The sequence below is a fragment of the Mauremys mutica genome, chromosome 3, assembly GCF_020497125.1.
Source record: "Mauremys mutica isolate MM-2020 ecotype Southern chromosome 3, ASM2049712v1, whole genome shotgun sequence".
Classification (NCBI taxonomy): Eukaryota; Metazoa; Chordata; order Testudines; family Geoemydidae; genus Mauremys; species Mauremys mutica.
Window position 1 is genome coordinate 26,806,434 of NC_059074.1, and position 19,902 is coordinate 26,826,335.

Genomic DNA, 19,902 nt, shown 5'->3' on the forward strand with positions numbered 1-19,902 from the left:
TGGAAGAATTCTTCCATCGACCTGGCTACAGTCTCTTGGGGAGGTGGATTACCTATACTGATGGGAGAATCCCTCTGGCAGCTCACCTGTAGCATTTTAGGGGTAGACAAGTCCATAATAGGGAATGAACAGGGGATCGCCACAGCTAAAAGCATAAGTGGCTACAGCTTGAGCTAAAGAGTCAAGTGTTTAGAGTTGCTGTGAAGTGGTACAAAAGGGGACCTATAAAACACACACATGCACACACAGTGATTACACTTAAAATTATTAGGAGGTAGATGATTAAAATAGCTCTAGTTTTGGCACAATCTCAGATGAAGTCTCTAACCATGCTTTTATGTCATACTTTCCCTTTTTTAGTCAAATATGAATAGAAAATTAAAGATACTTTATTTTGAAGGTGTAAAATTTCTGGCTTTCCAGACATCTCCAGATAAAAAAGTCATTCATAGAAAGTGTCTTCTCACTTATCATGAGACTTAGGGCTTGGCTACACTGGCACTTTATACCGCAATAAAGCCTCCAAGAGCACTCTACCTTGATCCCCATCCACACTGGCAAGGCATGTAGAGCGCTCTGACTCCCTGGCTAGAGAGCTCCTGGTACTCCACCTCCATGAGAGGGATAACGGCTGTTGTGTATTGGCTGAGATGCCCCAGGGCCAGTGTAAACGGGGAGTTAAGTTACAGCATTCTGACTGACCTTTGGAAATGTCCCATAATCCCCTTAAGTCAAGTGGCCTCTCTTCTCTTTGTTGCTTATCTGCAACGAGGTAAAGCAAACGTTTACTGAGTGAGTGAGAGAGGCGCAGGGGGGCCAGGGGGATCTGAACTTACAAGACAGCATGCTGACACACTCTCAGCACACCAAAAACCCACTCTCTCTTCCCCCCACACATACAAACAACACACTCCACCCCACCCCCCTCATTTGAAAAGCACGTTGCAGCCACTTGAACGCTGGGATAGCTGCCCATAATGCACCGCTCCCAATGCCGCTGCAAATGCTGTATTTCTTTGCAGGACTAGGACTTAAAATATTTAATTCAATTAATATTTAATCTCTTGTACTCTAGCAGACCAACCATTTGTCTAGCCATCTTTTTGTCATTCTATTCTTTAGAATGCACTATGTGGGTGTTTGTATTCTATAAATAAAAAATACATGAAAAACTTTATTTAGATTGCAAAGTCAAGCGCTCCAGTTAGAAAATGCCAGAATGTAGGATGCCAATGCAACCTTAATTTTGTCTAGTTGGGCATCCATCCTGTACACTGAATGGGGTTCTGTGGAAAAAAAGAGTATGCCACTTGATTTAAGCCCTTTTTCATGATGCAGATGCATAAGGATTGTCTTAATTCTAGTATTTCATAATTGTCAAGTGCTTGAGTTTGCAATCTAAATATTAGTTTTCACTGCACACAAACAGATAAAATTATGAAATACTCTTGCTGGAATATTGCAACAAAACTGTTCTTTATTTCTTAGAATTCACAGTAACACATAAAAACGCAAAATCAGAGAGAGACAAAACAGGTGGCTCCCTAAAACAGAGAGGCACAATTTACATCATCTAGCTTGGCTATCTACAGACTAACTCCTGTTAGGCCCAAACTGCACGCTCCCCTACAGAGCCCCCTAGCCTGCAAGAAGGACCAGGAAACTCCCCTGAAATTTGTAACACAATTTTCAATACTAAAAACATTAGTCTAATGTAGTATTTGCATGTAATTCCCTAGGACTTTTATTTTTTAAGGTAAAAACAAATTATTATGCATAAATGTAACAACCTGCACATCACCAGCAGGGTTTGAACTGCAGCACAGACGTCTACCACTTGAGCTACAAGACTAACTGTCAGAATAAAGCTGTTATCCAGAGTGGGGACATCTGGAGGGGCCATTAGAGGGACCCTGGCCCAGCTCTCTTCCCCTCTTTCCCCATTGCTGCTACAGAAGCTCCAAACATTGTTGCTGCTTTGGCATCAGCATGCGTGGGGCTGGCTCTTTAGAATGTTCACATTTAGTTACTATTCTGTCACACAGCTGTAACTTTCAGGCAGAATACAAGCAAGAAAAGGAAATACATTTATAATTCATCCAAACCTGAACAGAGATTATGGGATGAGTGAAAGGTACATCTGTACCCATAGGGCTTTGTCCTTGCTGAATTTCAAAAGCCTGCTGCAAACAATGGAGGTGTTCAAGCATCTTTAAAAAAAAATTCTATAATCTTTTATAATGTAAAGTGTTAAATCAACCAAAATATAGGGGTTTCTGACAGCTCCCTCTATAATACATATATAAAATACACACACACAAACAGTTCACAGATTGGCAGAATATTTGTTGATAAAATAACCATGGGTGACATTCATATCTGTGCTATAGGTTAGAAAAGGCCTATGCTTTACTTAAGGTCTGTGATGTAGCTGAGACTGTCTGAGTTAGTGTTTATAACTGGAAAGAGCAGGCTCTGTAGGACAAACACTTTTCCTTGCTAGCAAGTGGGCAGGATAGCAATGCAGAAGGATGGGAAATGGGTAGAGCTTTAATTCTGTCCCTCACCTCCGAAGTGCTGGCCAGCAGAGCTATAACTGTGCATGTGGGGAAATATGCTGCACAATAGTAAGAGCTACAATAAATTATTTCTCTCCCCACAGATCAGATCAAGGGAGTGCACAGGAGGAACTCAGACTTTGGCTAATAGTTCCTTCTCAGGGCACCACCCAGGGTGGCCCACCTATGCAACACACAGGGCTGAGTGTAAATTCTCAATCAAGAATCAAGCCTTCAGTTTTTATTGAGCAGGCATATTGAGGAAAATGTATAATATACCATTCTCCTAGATTCCATCTATAGCTCTTAGCTATAAAAGTCAGCCATCTTGAATTCTCGTTATTCTTGCAGTAGCAGATCATTTGCATAAAATGAAAAGACTAAATTGTTAGGAATCTAAAAATATACTGTTGCCAGGATACATCTTGCTAGATGCAAATGTAACTGTGTTTGTGCAGACCAGCTAAAAATAGTTTAGTACTCAAAAAAATTCATATTAACATTAGTGGTAAGTGAAATGATATATACCCACTGAGCTACTAAAATTCTGGCTATTCATTCTGAGTTATATGAAAAATAACTTTTGCATTAGTGATGTTATTTCAAGAAAAATTGAACTATTTTGCATGCTAATTATAATTCCATTAATAATCTTTTTCCAGTGCAGGTGCCACTGTAGAAGGATCATATTCCAAGGGTAAATATTCTATTTCAGCTTTTAGATGCACTTCCTTGTACAATAAATTAGTCATTCATTAATGATGGTTGCAAGGCAATGTCCCCTCCCAAAGAAGCAGCAGCAGCAACAAATATTTAACTAGCTCTATATAGTAACACTACTACTATATTGTCAATGTATACATATTTTGTAGAATCACAGCTGAGAATTAGTAAACCAAAGTGCTTTCCTAGGTTTTGATCCTGCACCTACTAGAGTCTATAATCAATTTTTAATGTGTTATATCTACTTATTCCTGTTTATCAAAGAAAATCAGAAGAAATAGAATTATTTTTATTGCAAATAATATACTTTAGAAATATTAAACGATTACAAATTGAACATACACACAGGGCTTATTTTAAAACCCTATACAAGTTAATTAACTATCACTTCCCTTGGGGAAATTGTTTAATTTGTGTAAGATTGAGAGAGGAATGAGCTAATACCAAATCACTGATGAGGGCAATTGGAAATTAATGTATAAAAACATGCACATTGGTAGTGTGTGCTGTCTAAATTGCCAGCATGTGGATATTGAATAAATCTTGCTGAATGAATTAGATTTTGTCATTTTAAAAACTGATGTTTTTAATATTTCAGGAAGGATTAAACTGAACATGAAATTTATAAAGACAAAAATTGTACCACAATTACAATGTTAAATAAGGAATAAAGAGAGAAGTTTAGATCAAAATAAAGATGGTTAAAAATTGTATTGCCATAACTTCTAAACAGGCAGAAAAACTTAAGCTTAAAAACTCAGCTGCATCCAGTTCTATGCCTATCTTGGCCTGAGCAAACATGAAGCTGTTCTATCCTATACTGGCTGACTGAGCTCCCCCATCCAAGAGGCCACTGACAACCTTGGACTGTTAGAACACACTATGGCCATGCCCCCTCCTCACCGTCTACATTGGATGCCTCAAAAGGAAGTGGCCTAGGAGTTTATTATGCTAACTTTGTGCCCACTGGGAACAACCTCATGCTGAAGGAATCCCCAGCAATGGAGATCCAGGAGCTCTCTGCTCCCTTTGGGGAGCCAGAAGACAGCTCAGGATTCACCCTTGTTCTCAAAGAATAGGTTTCTTCCTTGTCTGGAGAGAAAGGATTTAACAAAAACACAGGAAAACCTATCCTTGAAACAGAAAAATGCATTACAGTGTTGAAAAAGGATACTAGACGGCAAAAGCCAGTTGCTCCACATAATTCAGAGACATCAGAAAATGGATTCATCCCTCACATACAGTTGCATCGATATAATTCCATCCATGGCTTCAGTGGAGTTACTCCTGATTTACATCACTGGAGCTGAGAAAAGAATCAAGCCCCTCAACTCCGGAAAACAGCTTGAGCATGGGTTTTTTTCAGAAAGGCTAAGCTCCCACAATTCCAGCGAAAGTCACATGTGCAAGGGTTGGCAGGCTCAGGCTAGATATTAGTATAATTTATTAGCTTCAATTTTTTTTTACATTTTAACCACAAAATTATGGTTCTCACACACTGAGGGAGTGATTAAGGACTTGATTCAGAGGTCATGACATTGATGAGAGTGTTTATATTGACTTTAATAGTCTTTGGATCAGGATCTAAATCTTTTTGTTAAAGTGATATTACCTCTTTTTGGCCTTCACAGAGAGGCAAAATAAGCATTAACTAGGTTATTTTATTCCACAGATTAGGTCTTGGATGTAATGCTCAAGAAAACTACTAAATAATCTATTAGTTGTGCAACATCAAAAGCAAATAACTCAGTCTCCCATCTGTTCTGGGCCTTTGTTTGCACCCAGATGGCTGTTGGTGTGGTTTTGCATAAAGAAATATGCAAGGCATCTTACCCTCCAGACAGAAAAGGCTATGCCAGGTGAGAATTCATTTGCCATGTTTTCAAGATGATGTTACAATTGATTCATACTCAAGAATCATTCAAGAGTCTATATTCCAGCAAATCACTAGATTTAAAAAAAACCCATGTTTTAGATTGTTTTATAAATATATCCTTAGTATCTATTTATTGTTAGTCCCTTTCCTACTCTCATCAAAATCAATGCGTCAAAACTCATATTGATATCGGTAGGGGAGGATGGTGCTGTGATGGCCATCTCCTGGCCAGGCATAGAGTAGCAGCTTTCATCCCATATGGTTCCCCCTGCCAATGGTCGTTCCATTGCTGAAGTAGTCTTTCTTAACGTAATTCACAGTGCTCCCTCTTCACAACTCAGCCCTCTAGCCTTGCCGGACTAGGTAGGGAAATGCAGCTCCCCCCTACCCCCTTCTATGCTGGGTTCCAGCCCAGGGACCCCTATATACAGCAACTATGGTCTACTTGCTCCCAGTCCACGTTGCTATTTCCCTGGATTCCTTCCTCCTTTCCTTCTCTATCTTATGGCCCTATTCCCCTCTGGGTTTGCTGACCTAAATTCCTTCCTCCCAGGGAGCAACTGTAGACTACTCCCTCCCCCTGCCCCGACTTCTTGCCAAACTCTGTAGTCCCAAACAAACCTCCTTTCTCCCAAGAAGTGACTGCAGACTACTTCCCCTGCAGTCCCCTTCTTTTCTTTTCTTTTTCCAGCCCTTAGCATATGGGGGGTTATGACCACCACCCACTACAGTTTTCACATAAGCAAAAATCTATTTCCTCTCACCCAGTCTTGTATCCATAAAAAAGCAAAAGTAATGCTTTATTAACGCTATTACACTTTCCTGGTACTCTCACTAATCCTTTCAGACTATATTCTTTCAACTTGAGGCATCTCAGTTCTTCATAAAGAATCTTTCTTTCTGTGTAATTCTCCCTGCGTTGCCACAGCAGATGCTCAACTGTTTCTTCGGCTTTGCACGTGTCGCACAACCAGTCTTTGTACTTGTTTAGTAAATATAAATTACCATTCGGGTCACAGTGACCTGTTGGCAATCTAAATATAGTTATTTTGCTTCTTCTATCATAGCTATTAAGTATACCATTATCCTCAAGTTTAGGACATATTTCACAGAACCTTCATCCTTTTTTTTCTCTTTGGCCCATTGTTCTAGCCATTGCTCCTTAATTACACTATTAACCAAACTTTTGAAGTTCTGTGTACTCAGAGGAATCTTTATATCAACCTCCTCATTTTTAAGGCACTTTTAGCTGCTTTATCTGCCTTTTCATTGACCAGTATCCCGATATACACTGGAGTCCACACTATTACTATATGTATACCTAGTTGTACTATCTCTGTATTTAAGAACAGTATTATGTAATTTCTGTTTTCCAGGGCTCCCTTTCTAATTGCTGTTATACCCAATAAAGAGTCAGATAGGATATCAGTCATAGAAGATGTGACAAGGTCTGCTTACAACACACTAGCCCAGACAGGGTTAAGCCCATATTACTGACACCAGAAGTCCCACCTCCCTGGTGGGACAGGGCATGCTCCAAATGTGCTAGCAGTATAAAAGGAGGAAGCCCAGCTCATTCTGGGCTGGAGGCCACAGGGGAAGGACCTGTCTGGGAAGCTCCTGCAGAGGGCCAGCCACAGCTCCTGACTGTGCTAGGAATCAGAGCCTCTCTGGGACTGTCTGTAGCCCGGCGACTGGCCCAACTGATCACAGACAACCCGATGTCTCATGAAAGACCCCAATTCAGACACTGGTAGGAAGTGACCCAGGGAGGGTGACGGAGTGGTACCTCCTGCCCGGGGAAGCTCAGAGTGTTTTGGTAGGACCCCCCCTGCTGAGTCAGTGGCAAGTTGCTATGCCACTGTTAGGGCCCTGGATTGGGGCCCGGTGGAGTCAGGTGGGCATGGGCCCCCCTACTGGCGCTGCCACTTCCCTTCGTGGGCACCCCACCCTCATAGACTCTGGCTGCTAGGCCACATTGGCCAGCACCCCAGGGCTACTTTATAGACTCTGGCCACTAGGAAACGCTGCCCTGCACTCAAGGACTGCTTTATAGACTCTATCCTGACCCTAGCGGCATAGACTTTCACAGATGGGTATATGTCCCTTATCCAGATCAGTGCCAACAGTATGCTCATCATAATGGCCACAAGATTAGATGGTCCCATAGATCTTTAATTCCAAATTCAGGGATCCAAAAGTCCGTTCCCACTCTACCAGTGTTGTCATCGTTAGAGCTGACAATATGGATTTGGCAATGCTGACCTCATTTGCTATGTATAATCTCATAAACCTTAATCATCATATTTGACAGTCCTGCTCTTCTTTTTTTTATTGTATAATTCCAAATCCAAAACTGGAGAGCCAATCGTCCAGCTATAGTTTGATTTCCTCTAAGTAAAGATTTTTATTTATTTATTTTCATCCAAACTTTTTACACATCCTTTGACCCTGTTAACATGTGGGCGTTTGTGGTGCCCAGTTATTTCTTGTCTACTTAATTCCCAACAGGGGTTCCAGAACAGGGGAGTCAAGGGGCCATTGCCCTCCCACTTTTGAAAGTGAACCGGCCTGGACCATACACTTTTTGCCCCAGGCCCAGCCCCCTGCCACTCTTCTTCCCTTTGAAGCCCCACCTCCCATCCAGGCCAGAATCTGGGGCCGGGTCAGGAGTAAGAGCCGCGTGGGCAGCTGTAGTGAGCCATGGACCCTCCACCTGCCCTGGGGCACGGGCCGGGGGCTGCTCTTAGGCCTCCTCACCCCAGGCAGGTGGAGGGGCTCAGGCTCCCTGGCCCAGTTCCAGCTTGGCCAGGAGGGCAGGGCCTCAGGGGAAGAGGAGGGGCAGGGACAGAGCCACAGAGGAGGGTGGGGCCTTATGGGCCCCCAACTTTTAGGAAGGATCCGTGGCCCCTGATTCCCAACAATCCTTGTATATCCATTTAGTATACTCTTATCTTCACTATTTCCATTAACCTTCTCCCAAAAGTTTAAATCTAACAATTTCATTCCAAAATGTATAGGTATTTCTCTGGTTGCTACCTGCAGCACACACAATGGAGTTATAATACTAGCACTACATCCAATTTGCAGAGCTTGGGCTTTGATTGACTTTAATTTTTTAACTGATGATTTAGAAGTTGAATTAAAGGATTGGCGTCCATGATGTAAAACTGGTCTTATTAATACCCTATACAGCATCAGCAATGTGTGCTTATCTGCACCCCAATTTTTCCCAGCAATACTTTTAAGTATTTATGCTGTCTTTTCATTTAGTCTTTATATGATCCTTCTAAGTTGGTTTGTTATCGAACATAACTCCTGAGAATGCAAAATTTTGAACTACATGTATTTTTTTCTCTATAGAGATATAGGTTCCATTTTTCCCCAACCTTTCTTTTTGTGAAGATCTTTCCATTTGTTTTACCAAGTGAGAACTTAAATCCCCATGTATATCCCCATTCTGAAATCCGCCATAGCACTTCACTGGTTCTCTCCATAGCTATTCTAAGTCTTCTGTGTTTGGCCCATATAGCACGGTCATCCACAAATACTTATTCCTGCCTGTATATTCCCTGGGAAATCATTAATCATAATATTAAACAGGGTGGGCTGATAACACTCTCCTGTGAAGTGCCATTAATAAGTTTATAAATATTCAACAAAGCCTTGCATAGTTCTATTACTTCAAAAGTCTCTTACCCACCAGAACAGTCTTCCTTTTATTCCACTTCCTGCTAATTTGTACAGCAAGCCTTTCCTCCTTAGCATGTCAAATGCTTTTTCAATGTCCAGAAAGACATTTATGATAAACTCTTTATCAGAGGGGTAGCCGTGTTAATCTACATCCACAAAAACAACAAGGAGTCTGGTGGTACCTTAAAGACTAACAGATTTATTTGGGCATAAGCATTTGTGGGTTAAAAAAACACTTTTTCAGGTGCATGAAGTGAAAATTACAGATACAGGCATAAATATACTGGCACATGAAGAGAAGGGAATTACCTTACTAGTGGAGAACACGTGTTGACAAGGCCAATTCAGTCAGGGTGAATGTAGTCCACTCCCAATAATTAATAAGGAGGTATCAATACCAAGAGAGGGAAAATTGCTTTTGTAGTGAACTCTCTGTTCCTCCTGTTTTTTTGTATTTGTTTCTAATCTTACAATATTATCAACTGTGCATATTCCATTCCCGAAACCACGACACAGTTTATAATTTCATTTTTTCCAAATAGGCTACTAAGCTCTCATTTATCATTCTTTCCATAATTTTGCCCACATATGACGTGAGGACAATAGGTCTATATGCAGCAGGTCTTGTATGTAATATGCCAGGTTCTCCTATTGGTATAACCTGCGCTTGCTTCCATTATTCCCTTTCCTCATGTTATTATATAATTTCAATTAAATTCTTAAACTCCCTTTGCTATGAATCCTGGCATCAAGATTAACATGCTAATATTGTTTGTCTTCACTCTGCTTGAGTGAAAGGCCTAGGAATTATAAGATTTCCTACAACTGTCAAGCAGAAATAGTCAGCCATCCTGCATTTGAATCCCTCTTGATAACCCAGACCTGGTCATCTAACCTAGCATCTTCTGTAACCTGTGCTCTGAGGACATTCAAATAATCCATATTTCTATCAGTTGACATAAACTTTCCAGCTTCCTTATTTCAAATTCTAAAGTATATATATTTCTGTAATAAAGTATGTAGAGAACCTGTTTGGTGACAGCCACTTAACTTATACCAGTCTGGGATTTCATTTGGTGACAACAGCATCTGATGCCTTCTATAATTATTGTACTCATAGATTACCCACATTCCACCCAGAACTTGAACTGAAACTATTTGAGGATTGTATCCTTGGAACTGAAGATTTAAGATTTCTGCAGTAAATTCAATTTTCTTCCCCTTGAAACCTTTCTTTTCAAAGAGGACTATGATTGGCTCAGAAAGCTTAATGTTTATAACATATAGAGATTTAAGGCTTGTTTGGGGTGGACAATCCATTGCAGAAAAATTAGGATAGGTTCCTTCTTCTAACACATACTGACTACCAGAGACTCTTCTTTATCATATGCAATCCATCTGCCACCCAAAATCTTTGAAGATGTTATAACAAATGAAACATCAATATAATTGATTTTTTTCTCAAATATTTGGCTGTAACCTTTGAATTCTGGTTATGAAAATAACTGGATGTTGAATTTCCCCATTTGGCTATTGATGGTATCCACAACTATGGACTGAACTGAAGAGATCTTACAATTTGTGGCTTGCCCAAGCCTCAGTGCTGGGATACAGTCCTTTATCAAGTATTGCTCTCCTGTAAAGTCAGGATTCTCATAGACAACCCACTCTCCACTTAACACGTTTATGGATTGTCTCCTCAGCCATTCCAAGTGTCTCTCAAATTGGAAATAATTCCTAAAACATTAATATTGGAACCTTTACTCCCAAAGTATTTTTCACTGAATGTTATCATATGGGGGTTTGTGAAATCTCCTAGCTCTTCACTGTAACCACCCCAATCTTTCCATTCCTGGTACACACGTTCCTCCAGTAAATGATGACCTGCAAACTAATTTCTTGTAAGCAATCCAAATGCCTCCAAACACTTTTATGGACCCAACTGATGTAAATGGCCGTGTCTTCTTTTCTCCCGGTACTTCTTTTTGCTTTCCTTCCTCAGTAAGTGTGAGTATTTCTGATTCCAGTTTCATATATTTACCTTCAAAGAGAGAGTTCTCATAAATTATTACCTTTGGTTCTCCAATGGATTCAACTTTGTGGCCACCCATTTTCAAGGGATCTATCTCATGGACCTAATCTATATTTCCATCTTCTCCCAAAACACTAAATTAAGATATTCACCAGGCTCTAACATTAAAGGGACTCCCTGGAAACCAGGTTCTTCATAAATTAACCCTATGCTCCAATTTACTTTTAGAGAACAAGTCTGCTGTCTTGTGCCAAATATATGTGTTTTCTCTTTGTCATCAAAAAATGAAGTTACAATTCCTACCGCCTTCTGGTTCCATATACAAGTTAATTTGGCAGGTCTTTTACTACATGTTTAATTTAACTAGTCACTGCAAGCTTAGCAAACATACATTAATCTTTTTCTTCTGAAGTATTTTCACCTCAAATATTAGTGAGTTCCTGTTCTCCTTCCTCCAGAGGAATAGAGGTCCTTCAAAATTTGGTTTCTCATACAGAATTCAGCTTTAACTATGTACCATTCTTGTGAAAGTTTGTTATATATCAGCATCTGGTCAGGTCTGGTACGGATTTTATTTGAGCTGTTTCCTGAAAATGCCTCCTCATCTAATAAATGAACAGGGACATTTGGTTCATATCAGCTAGACTGTAATGAGCTTGAGAAATTTTTGTCAGTGCTTTCATAGTTTGGCATTTGTAAATTTAGTTCTTTTTTCACATTATCTGTTTGCAAATATTTTTCCATGTTACTTGGAACTTTTGAACCTGAAAGGGACCCAGACTTTTGAGGTATGTTGAATGGTCTGGCTGCATCAAGTTGTAAAGCAGGTATCCCTTAGGAGTCAGCTGTGAAAGTTGTTCTGATGGTGTTTACTGAGGTTACAAAGGGAGTAAATATCTTTTCTTTAGTTGTAAATATTAGCAAGCTTGAGAAGACAGTACTTTTTCCAGACGGAACCACTTAATTTCACCATCTTTACCATCCTTGTTCTCTTTTCCATTTACTTTCTGAATGAGTGCAGGTTAATCTCTGTTGGATGACTTGAGTAATTTGAAAAGTATTTGTTCTGTAGATGCATGCTTGGGTCTGACTCTGGCTTCAGTTTCTAGGCTTTGTATTTTAAATTACAAGGCTGGTGCTAGATCCTGTGCTTTTCTCTCTTTATTCACAAAATAAATTAAATATACTGGGATTAAATACTTCCTCTAAATTGTCTTCATGAATTGGAGACATTGTAAAGTGATTGTAGGGGACTTTGGAAGCTTTGGCCTTTTCTTCTTACGGGATATACAAATTGATCTGTCTAGATTTTTGATAGTTTCAGTAAACTTTTTCATGTTAGATGGGGACTCGAAAATGCTCTCATTATTACCATAAAAAACATTACAAGTGTTACTTGGACTTTTCTGAATACTGACAATATTTTGCTCTAATGTCTGTATGTTTTCTAAATTGTTTTTGTTACATTGCATGTTTGTAGACATTGACTCTCCTGGTTTTTTTGTCTTTTTGCCTTCATTTTGTATTTGAGAAAGCAAATTCTGCTCTAATTCTGATTCTTTGGAAACTACATCAGATTTTAAGGGATATTTATAATCTTTACAAGGTGATATGATCTCTTTGTTTGATAACAATATTTGTTTTTCACGTTGGTGAGATTTTGAGGTTGTATTAATTGCTCTATTAGCATTACCTTGGAAGATTTCATTTTGTTGGGGGGTTGTAAAGATGTTATTTTAGGTAACTGTCCTTATTAATAGTGGTGGGTTCTACATCTGCTTGTCTTAAAGAGCAAGCACTAGCATCTGCTTTGCTGGTGTGGTTAAAGAGAGATCCCATAACTTTGGTTGTAACTGTAGTACTGGAAACATCTAAACATAAGTTTCTCAGCTCTGAGCTATCTAAATCAGAACCTGTTTGTTTTTCAGTTGATTTGTCTACTTTTCCATATTTAATCCCTTCAGTACACAAGACAGCTCCTCCATCAGAGCTCCATTTTTACATGTTTTGCTGTCTTGGATTCAGTTTTACTTTCAGAAAGTGAGCAAGTGGTGCTTCTCTGTGTTATCAGTAGAGGAAACTTTGGAAGTCTCCACATTGCTTTCACTAGAAGGTGTGGTGAAATATTTTTGGTTTTATTGTTTATTGCTACCACAGGTTGGATAAACTGTCTTCTTGGTAAAGAATCTTTTACCTGACTCTTCAAACTAGTGGGAGAAACAGGGACTGCGTAAGATTGACTCTTTTTTTAAATGATCTTCTTCTTCTGAATGGGGATGAAGTTCGTAGTTGTTTACTTTTGTCAGATTCAATTTTAGGTGTCCCTTGTGATTTGATCCAACCTTTATGTCCTGGTTTCTCAAGGTGGAAGAATTCCATTCAGGAGTCTGAGATTTAATTTTTCTTTCTGACTTGGTTATCTTTTCTGAAACCACATCCGAAGAAACAATGTCATCCAAAACAGAGTCCTTTTTGCAGTATTCTCAGTCTGATTCTCTCTCCATTTAGAGTGTCATCAAATGACCGAGATTTCCTCCTCTTTCCAGATCACATAGTAATAGTTTTTTATCCGCCTGTATCATCACAAACTTCTCCTGATAGGTATCTAATGTTAGAACTCTAGCAGGATACATGCATTCAGTTGATTTGGATTTCACACTGTGGCAATTCCTTTGATTTGCATATTTGGGATGTATGGACACTTACACATTCACTAGTTGCTTGTTAATATGTTCTTTTCTAAGTCTTCACTGGATTAATTATTCAAACTTCTGATGAAATCTAGCATTGTGGAATTAGAGTATATAGAACAGGCTCTTTTTCTAGTTCCTTTATCTAGTCTCTGCTCTAAAAAACATTCTCTGAAGGTGACCTAACATATTTCAGTAATGCCGTTCCAATCAGTTGACCACTCACTGTCAGAAATGACTCCCTTGCTGCTCCATTCTGAAATATCATGACTCAAAGGTGTTATTTCCTTACTGAAATTGTGTCTCTGCAACAGCATCCAACTTCTTGCCTTCCACACATAGGGAGTTTTACATTTTTTCTTTAGGTCTTCACTATCTATTGATTTCAGTGAGGTTGTATGCTTAGGAAAATTTAGTATTTGGACTTGAAGAGGATTCTAGTGAATTTTTGGCATTTTTTCTCCTACCTGCACTAAGCACATTTCCAAGCTTTCCCAAAACTGGTTTATTTTTGTTCTCTTCTTAGAAGGAGTCTGGAGACTGTGCTTTGGAATTAACAATTTCAAGATTGGGGCCCAAGTCATTAGGGCATGGCATGACCCTCTATATGCAAAGGTGAAAACTTTGCTCTTAAACTTACTTGATTTGAACACCCAAACAAAATATTCTGTAACAGTAAAGGTTGCTCAAGTACAACCACCACCCAGACACGAAAAATGAGGAAGTCTACATTTATGTCAAATACACGTACACAGCAACCAATCACAATTTATAGAAAGCCCTGGTTTTAATAGATCACCCATCAAACTCCTAAGCAAATACCCCACCCAAGAAACCTTAAGTCTGTCCCTGTAGTCCAGTGCCCTTCTATTCGCAGCTTAATCCCTTTATACAGGCCCAATCTGCTCCTTCCCAGCTGAACTTTGTCTTCCATTAGGTTTACTTTTCCCTGCCTCTCCTCCAGGTGCAGAATATAAGCTTAATTGACCTAATTTAACCTATTCTGCCTTGTGTGGGGGTGGACACCCCATCACAGATGCCTATGATTTCCATAAAGTTTTAAGTGCAAGTTCAAATTGGTTAGATGTTTCTAATTCACAGGACAACATTAAGCCAGCAGTACCAGCCCAGGCCTACCTAAAAAGGTAACCTTTGTACTATGCTCTGAAGGTCAGTGGACTGAGCTGTATGAGCAGCTATTGAAATAGTTGGGGTCCAAACTTGGTTATTCCACTGTGAGCAGGGTTGGGCTCTCTTTGGATGAAATGAGAAGTAAAAGGGAAAATTTGGTTAAATATCAATAAAGCCTCTAGACTAGATCCTCAACTGATGTAAATTAGCATAACTCAATTTCCTTCAAGGGAACTGTACAACTTTACACAAGCTGAGGACCAAGCCCAAGAGCCTGATATTCAACAGGTATAAATTAATGTAATTACAGCAAATTACAATACCAGTAGATATTACACAAATTCTAGTTTGTGTGTTTCCATTCAAACACATATGCATGTATAACATATTGGTAAATAATTTGTCAATCATTAAAATAACAAGAGGGAAACATATTTCTCCTTCTCTTTTAACAGGTTTATAACAGGAACCGTGCAATAAACAAAATCTAAACTTTACTGTCAATACTAACAACATTTACTTGTGGTTCTTCTGTTTTCTTCTTTACTGTTATCTCTATTTTAATTCAATTTCCAATTTAAAACAATATATATTTGTCTTCTATTATAACAGACCCATATTACTGAGCACACATGTATATTTTATTCATCCATCTCAATAAAAGTGCATTCCATTTTAAAATATTTTCTTTATTCTTATAATGGCTCTAAAATACTATGTTGTAAATCAAAATTGGTTTCACCAAGTCTGGAACCACTTCTGAAGCATAAAGACTTAAATGGAAAAAAAGTTTTCCAGCACTCTGTAGGATTTAAAATAGCCAGCATTAGGTGAGACACAGGTTTATTCTTCTCTAATACTGACATCATTTTGTATCTGTTGCTTGGTTAGGTGGTTAGAGTGTAGTGTAGTGCTCTTAATGTCAAGGTATTAAATTTAATACAGAAGAAGAATGGTTGCCTGGGAATTGAGATACCAAAGTTCAATTTCCGGCTTTTTGTCTGACCCTGGCCTCCCTGTGCCCCTTCCCTGTCTGTAAAATATGGGTAATAGTACTTTCTTGCCTCAGAAGGGTGTTGTGAGGACAAACACATTAAAGATTATAAGGAGCTTAGACACTACAGTGATGGGGACCACTAAGTATGCCGTTCATAGATATCCTCTTAGTATCTAATACTATCCCATCAATTCATTTCATGTATTCTAGTTAGATACTGAAGAAATCTGGGGTTTTAAAAGAAAAGTTCACCCATGGCCATGATGTGGCAAAGCAAGTAGAGCTATAATAGCTTCAGCAAACCTAGCATACTGCTTTTATGTGGATGAAAGGCTAGAGCAGGGGTTCTCAAACTTTTTTTTGTTGGGCTTCCCTTTGAAAATATTTCAGGCTGTGATGACTTCCCCCACCACAAAAAATGATAGCAAATTATTTGAAAATGTTTGTTGTTGTCTTGTGACTTCCACAGATCCAGTTTTTTAGCTAAGGCATTAATTTTGTGATTGAGTTTGAGAATGTTAGTTTCTTTTCCTGTAGTGACTCATTCAATGAATTTAAACAATCAAAAATGTCTGCTAGATATGCGAGTGCTGCCCACCATTTGATGTCACTTAAATGCTTCGTCAGGGAGGAATCCACTTCAGTCAGAAACAAACGCACTGCATCTCTCAATTCAAACAGATGAGTTAGAACCCTTTCCTGTGTCAGCCAGCGAACCTCTGTGTGCAGTAATAAGTGCTGATGCTTCAATCCCATTTCTCCGAAGAGACTTTTTAAAAATCATGAATTCAGTGGCTTTGCTTTAATAAAAATAACAATTGCTACAGCTTGATTCAAAATTGATTTAAGATAGGGATCCATGTTCCTGCAGCAAGAGCCTCTCTGTGAGTCATTCAGTGTCTACTAGGCTTCTAGAGCCACTTCTGTAAGTCTGTCAAGAAGTCCACTCTTGGTACCAGGCATAGCTTTTGCAGCATCAGTGCAGATTCCTACATAGCTGTTCCAGTTAATGTGTTCCCCCATTATAAAGGCATCAAGGAGGTTAAATATTTCCTCTCCCATAATATATGCCGGCAGTGCTTTGCAGAAGAGAAAGTCTTCTTTACCTGTGTTTTCTCAAATGTACTGAACATAGACCAGTAACTGTGCTACTCCTGAAACATCAGTGGATTCATCAATCTGTAAGGAAAAAAACTTGCTCTTTTTAATCTTTTCCATCACTTGCTCTTGTATGTCATTGGACATATTGTCAATATGACAGCTCATTGTATCATTTGATAGCTCAGCTGAGTGGCAGAATCTTTGCCAGTCAGAATCTCACATATTTGTTTAGCTGCAGGAAGAATGAGAGGCTTTTTTGCCCTGGTGATTAAAATTGAAACAGCGTAAGACGCCTCCAGAGTTTTGGGTGTCACAGTTGCTGATTTACGTATAACAGCTTTTTGTTGCTCAAGCTCATGAAGATTTCTTTTAAAAAATTCCACAGTCTTCTCAACGTATATAAGTCACTAAATTTTATTTGGTTTTAGGCTGTTATTGACCAAAACTTCTCTGCACAAAACACACTGGGACTTGGAATGTCTTCTGAGCCAGTGTAAGTAAATCCAAATGCCAAATAAAAACCAGTATTTTCTGGTTTGGGGGCTTTTTTACCACACTTTTGATTCCTAACTCTTGTTCTCCACCATCTATGTCGACTTCAGTTCTCCTCTTCAGGCCATGTACAACAAAATGATCCATTTTAACAAAATAAATTTATTTAAGAAATTACAGTACTGTATTTCTTTTATTTTTGCTACCTATTTTTTCCTGCTTTTAGAGTGGGGGCTGGCTGTCTTCAACAATATGTAACTCTTCTGCCAGGTGGAGCAAGCAGCAACCAGGGCAGGATTCAATATCTAGGGGTTTCTTTTCAACAATGCAACACAGAACCAGCCCGAACCCCCATCTAGTAACCTGGGAAAACTACACATCTCCCCTGGGTGCCTCTGAGAGGCAATATTTCCCCACTTGCAAGCACAGAGTCTGAGTGTAGAAAAGAAACTTTAAATAAAAGGAGAGAAGTCACCCAACATTAATTAGGGAAAATGCCACAAGCAGGATTCAGAATCATAAAACTGTGACCAGGACACCAACCCAGACTGTGTGGGGCAGTGCCTTCCATCTCAGTGCCTTCCATTCATCTTGAGTTCTACAGCCAAAAGGTCCTTTTCTGTGCCTGTCTCTGTTTCCTTGGTCAATGAGGACCCCGGGGTTCAGAGGTGCATATGTGTGTCAGTTCAGCTCTCACCCAGGGAAGAGGGCACATTACTTGCTCTGCCATCTGAGCGCCTGCTCTGGCTCGCTGCCTGGCTGGCTCGCCAGCCCACTGTCAGTGCCACCTGCTTCTCTGCTGTGACCTCTGCAGGTCAGTCTCTTAGGGTACGTCTACACTACCTGCTGGATTGGTGGATAGCGATCGATCTATCGGGAATCGATTTATCGTGTGTAGTGTAGACACGATAAATTGATCCTCGATCCCTCTCCCGTTGATTGCTGAACTCCAGCTCAGCAAGAGGCAGATGCAAAGTCGATGGGGGAGTGGCAGCTGTCAATCCCGCGCCACAAGGATGCGAAGTAAATGATTCTAAGTTGATCTAAGATATGTTGACTTCAGCTACACTATTGTCATAGCTGAAGATGCATATCTTAGATCATTCCCACCCACCCCCAAGCATAGACAAGGCTTTAGTGATTTTCAGCTCTTTGCAGACTAGGCAGAAACACTGCCACATCAGAAACAATTTCACCTGTCATTTAAGCACTTTTAACATAATAAAAAGGCTCTTCTTAAAGCCTATTTAGCTCTATCTTTGAACAGCAGGAAGGACTAGATTAAACCAAGCTGGGGACCCTTAGAGAATGTCCACATTTCCTAGCTAGGACACCTGTCTCCACGTCTCTTTCATAGGGCTCTGGCATTCGAGCCCCTGACTTAACAAGGTTCTTTCAGCTGAGGGTGACCCCCTCATTTGGGACAGGTAAAGCACAGTTCTGTTCCCCTTTATTTATACAATAATGACAACAACAACACTGATAACAGCATTTCACTACCCCTGCAAGTGATTTGTAACCCAAACCCAGCCAAAGTTGATTACTTTGAGCAACACTGCTCTATCTGATGGATATCTAAGCAGAGTAGGGTGTTTATGTAAATACAGCCTACTCCTGAAGTCTCTCCCCCGCCCAGCTAGCTGTCAGGGGAGAATTCATTCAAACCCTGCTTACAAATATGCTACAAAAGGGTCACATTCCATGACAACAAGGATGTTGCTTAGGGAAGTGACACAATCACAACAGCCTTGTTGTCATGGAATACCCGGTTCTGAAGGCAGAGCCACTGTCAGCAGCAGCGCAAAAGTTTGGGTGGCTTGATATGCTATTGCTACCTTTACTTCTGCACTGCTGCTGGTGGCAGCACTGCCTTCAGAGGTGGCCAGCAGCTGTCAGTCTCCCCCCTTTGTGTCTGGGACCCCCCATTTGAGAAATGCTGGGATAGAGAATCAATTTAGCAGCAGCTCCGACCTTCCCAGCATCATACACAGCCCCAAAATAGGCATCCCAAATCTTGACTTCTCTTATCCATTAGAACTACTCCAGTTCCAGTCATAGGTATTGTCTTCACTACAGATTTTATCAGGTTAGAATACAACTCTGAGGTTTGTAAAGTCTGTGCAACAATTTAAACATCTTGGTTCAGTCTTGAGCTATGATGGCAATCTGATTGAGGATGTTAGAAGTCACAGGAAGAGCAGTTGATGCAAATGGAGGGAGGTGATGGGAATTCTCTGTGACAAAGAATATGCAAAGAAAACTAAAAAAACACCATTAGGTCAGCCATGACGTATGGGTCGGAATGATGGCCAATGAGGCAGAGAGAAGAACAACTGCTTCACGCTGCCAAAATGGGAATGCTTTGTGGATGCTGGGTAGAGATGAGCGCTAATAAGCTATGCAATTAAATGGTACCTGCCATGATGCTGGAAAATAGGGTGACCAGATGTCCCGATTTTAGAGTCTTTTTCTTATATAGGCTCCTATTACCCCCCCCATCACCCCCGTCCTTATTTTTCACACTCGCTGTCTGGTCTCCCTACTGGAAAAGCTGAGGAAATACTGACTGAGAAGGCTGGGTCAGTGCGTGGTTTACTCCTCCACTTACA

At 40.0% G+C, this 19,902-nt stretch overlaps 2 pseudogenes; both read right to left on the minus strand.

Moving 5' to 3' along the window:
* Positions 1-9,263: 9,263 nt before the first annotated feature.
* Positions 9,264-10,912, minus strand: LOC123367422 (annotated as a pseudogene).
* Positions 10,913-11,680: 768 nt separating this feature from the next.
* On the minus strand, positions 11,681-12,354 carry LOC123366136 (annotated as a pseudogene).
* Positions 12,355-19,902: the final 7,548 nt, after the last annotated feature.